Source organism: Eubalaena glacialis, chromosome 6 (assembly GCF_028564815.1).
Source record: "Eubalaena glacialis isolate mEubGla1 chromosome 6, mEubGla1.1.hap2.+ XY, whole genome shotgun sequence".
NCBI classification, from domain to species: Eukaryota; Metazoa; Chordata; class Mammalia; order Artiodactyla; family Balaenidae; genus Eubalaena; species Eubalaena glacialis.
Window position 1 is genome coordinate 69,084,199 of NC_083721.1, and position 3,882 is coordinate 69,088,080.

Here is a 3,882-nt window from a genome sequence, read left to right on the forward strand (position 1 = left end):
TAGGAGGCTAGAACTAATATAAGCAATTAACTCTAGGACTGAGTACCCAGGGCATGGAGGGCAAATGCCTGAGAGCATAGTGAAAATAAGTAAGAGATCAAAGCCAGAGAATAATTCTCAGGGTTGGTACAGGATTTGATTCCTGACAAAACCATCAGGAAATGTTTTTTGAAGAATGTGGCTGTTCTCCTTGACATCAGCCCAAAGATGTGGTTATTGCTCAAAACTTCCCGATTTTCTTTAAATGTTTTGTTTCTATCTCTGAAAATATTCAAATTATAAGCAGAGATTTCATGGAAAAAGGTATTCCATGCAAGTGGAAATCGAAAGAAAGCTGGAGTAACTATACTTATACCATGTAATGAAGTTTTAAACAGATGAGCATACCATATTAAATAAGAATCACCCTATTAGGTCAGTGGCCACGCCTATAAAGTTTTGCTAGAGCTCTAATTGGTCCCAGGACTTCTACGGAAATATTTTTTGTTTTATTTACTCATGTTTTATTTATTCCACTATATGGAATAGAGTAAAACCAGGAGTGAGCTTCTAAGCAGCATAGCAGATAGACTATATGTCCTTGGATGAGTTGCTTAATCTTTCTTTTTCTCGGTTTCTTATATAAAGTGAATATAATATCACCTGTCATAATTACCAATTATTGTTACTTTCCAAATAAAATAATTGATGTAAAGTCACTTTCAGGAACATGGGAAAGCTATGGAAAATCATTAACACTACAAGTGACTGAAGTTAAGAGGGTTTGCTTTTGAATACTCAAAAAAAAAAAAAAAAAAGAAGTACCATGGAATTCAATGGTTTCATCTATCAAGTTTCTTAGTTAGAGACAATGGAATCCACCCTAGCTACTTTAAGCAGAAGGGGATTTGTTATAGGGTATAAGAAAGCTTATAAACCTTTTTTTTTTTTGGCCGTGCCACGCAGCTTGCAGGATCTTAGTTCCCCAACCAGGGATCGAACCCGGGCCCCTGCAGTAGAAGCACAGAGTCCTAACCACTGGACTGCTAGGGAATTCTCAGGAAGCTTATAAACTTCTAATGATCCAAGCTTGGATGCTACACAATCAGGAACAATGCAACCAGAAGAAATGCTTAATTCCTCCATGGGGTCGTTTTGGCAAAAACCTTACTACCTCCCATGCCTTGCACTCAGCACCTGTGACCCACGGAACCGGACACTAGAACCTTCATTGCAGCTGGAGGAACCAAAGTCCTCTGCCATTGTGCTTAGCCCCATTAATATCAACTTTCCAAGACTCCCATCAGTCACATGCAGAACTCTATGTGCAAGAGAGTCTGGAAAAGTGGCCTTTGCTGTTCAGCCTCTGGAGTACAGGAAAACGTGCTGGAAGAAGGTGGATGATGAATGAGCCAGTCTGCAGTATCCACTGCCCACAAACAAAGCATGTTTAAGATCAAACACAGGGACTTCCCTGGTGGCGCAGTGGATAAGAATCCGCCTGCCAATGCAGGGGACACAGGTTCTATCCCTGGTCCGGGAAGATCCCACATGCCACGGAGCAACTAAGCCCATGTGCCACAACTACTGAAGCCCTCACGCCTAGAGCCCATGCTCCACAACAAGAGAAGCCACCACAATGAGAAGCCCACGCACCTCAACAAAGAGTAGCCCCTGCTCACCGCAGCTAGAGAAAGCCCGTGTGCAGCAACAAAGACCCAACACAGCCAAAAATAAATAAAATTAAATCTTTAAAAAATAAATAAAGGTTAAACACAAAATGAAAAACACACTCTGCTGAGAAAAAATAAGCAAAATTTGATTCCCTTTCATCTTAACAGCTGTGGTAGATAGAACAGAAAGATACTGTGCTGAAGACAGAACTGCAGCCGGCATTTTGCCATGAAAGAGAGGCTGCTGGCAGGTAAGAGAGAGCAAGCAGGGGCCAGCACTGCAGGGGGTGGGACTGGAGGGGTGGGAGGATGGGAATTTGATTATAAGCTCATTAGCACTATTGGACTTTTTAAATGATATGCAAAAGTTTGTGTGTCTGTCTGTCTGTGTTTGTTGAATAGCCTGGAGAAAGATACATAATCGTTTAATAGTGATTATGTCTGGGTTAGAATTATGAGTGATTCTTATTTCCTTTTTAATATTTTTTCTGGTTTTTTTCCAGGAGTGTGACTTATAGTAAAACAAGAAAAATCTGTTTCTTGGATTATCAAATGTGATGATATTATGGTCATGTTTTTTGTTTGCTCTTTTTTTTTTTTTTTTACTTTTTATTTAGAAATCATTTCAAACTTACTTCTACCTAGACTTACTTATTATTAACATTTTACCACATTTGCTTTGTTGCCAACACTGTGATCATTTAACAAAATATGATGCACACTGAAGTATTTATGGTTGCGATCATACGATGCCTGGAATTTGTTTTAAATACCACAATGGGGGAGGAAATAAGGATGTAGGGAGAAAGATAAGAAAGAACAGCAGAAAGTTAGTTAATGGTTGTTGAAACTGGGTGATAGGTACATAGAGCTTCATTTTTCTACTCCTATTTTTTAAATATTTTTAAAATTTCCATTAAAAAATTAATGTTAAAAACCAGCCAAAGGATAAAAAACAATTCACCAGTCAAAAAATCACACAAAAGATTTCAGTGATTTGAATGGCCCTATTCATCACAAGAGAAGTTAGTCCATCAAACACACAAACAAAAAGAACCTGAAAGTCTGCCAAGTAGCTAAAATTTTAGTTGAAAAGCAAAAAAATTTTAGTGTAAGACCTTTACAACAAGGTTCAAAAAGCAATTCTCTGGAGTATATCAGAAAGGCCTTGTTGGAGCTTGATGAAAGACAAGTCTTCCTGGATCTTCACATGATCTATTATGATCCTATCCTTAGATGAACCAGCTGTGGGCTGGTTCAAGATTTCTGGATTGTCCTCGGACAATAGGTTTAACAGATCCCTCTTAGCTTTAGTGCCAGTAATTTTTCTTTTACGAATATACTCCCAGGGAAATAAGCCAACAGGCAGCAAAATTAATTAGTACATGTGTTACAACTACATGAGCCCCCACTGGGGCCACATGCGGGGAGGCCTGAACCCAGGGGAGCACAGACACACTGCTGAGGTCCCGAGATGCAGATAAGAAAGAGTCCAGACACCCAACACCCAGGGGATGGCTGAGGAAATTATGCTATGATCCCATTGCAGGAGAGCCCACCCACAAACATCAGATGTGACAGGCAAGTGCACTAAGTCAAAGCAGGTAATCAAGCTTAGAAATAATAGTAAGGGGGAGGGCAGGACACAGAATAGTATGTCCACACAGAATAACATGAATAAAGTTTCATTGAAAAGAAGAGGAGGGAATACAGGGGAGGAAAATAGTTTATTGTTTGCTTCTTTCATTTGTAAAGTTACATAACTTCATTGAAATGAGGGAGGCAGGAAGAGAAGAGGAACAAACACAGCCTTACCTGAGGTACTTCAGCTATGATTTAAGGACTAATAAAGCCAAGATACAATGGACAGTAGATTAGAAGAAATCACTTGCAGGCTAAATCCACCAGAATTCTTGATTGGATAGGCTATGGAGAGCATTAACCCATTTCCCAACACCCTGGCCAATATTAAGTGACCTTAGATAAGGTAGAAGATAAAACATCCAAAGAAAAACTTTAAAAATCACTTCGTTATACAGATGTGGTAAGTAAACTTTAAACCAAATATGAAACAAAGAAAAAGTTATTGGCATTCTTCAGCGTCTCCTCTTTTTTCAGTCTCTTGACCCTCCTCCCCTCCCCCATGCTAATGAAGGCACCTGACATCTCTGTCCTGGACTTTCTCAACTGTAACCATCATATTGAACAAGCAAGGCTCCAGAACCTCAAC

General features: G+C 39.4%; 1 non-coding gene across 1 annotated transcript; it reads right to left on the reverse strand.

The window, feature by feature from the left end:
- Positions 1-960: 960 nt before the first annotated feature.
- TRNAR-UCU (transfer RNA arginine (anticodon UCU)) lies at positions 961-1,032 on the reverse strand. The gene has a single exon. It is a non-coding gene; the product is annotated as a tRNA-Arg (tRNA).
- Positions 1,033-3,882: the final 2,850 nt, after the last annotated feature.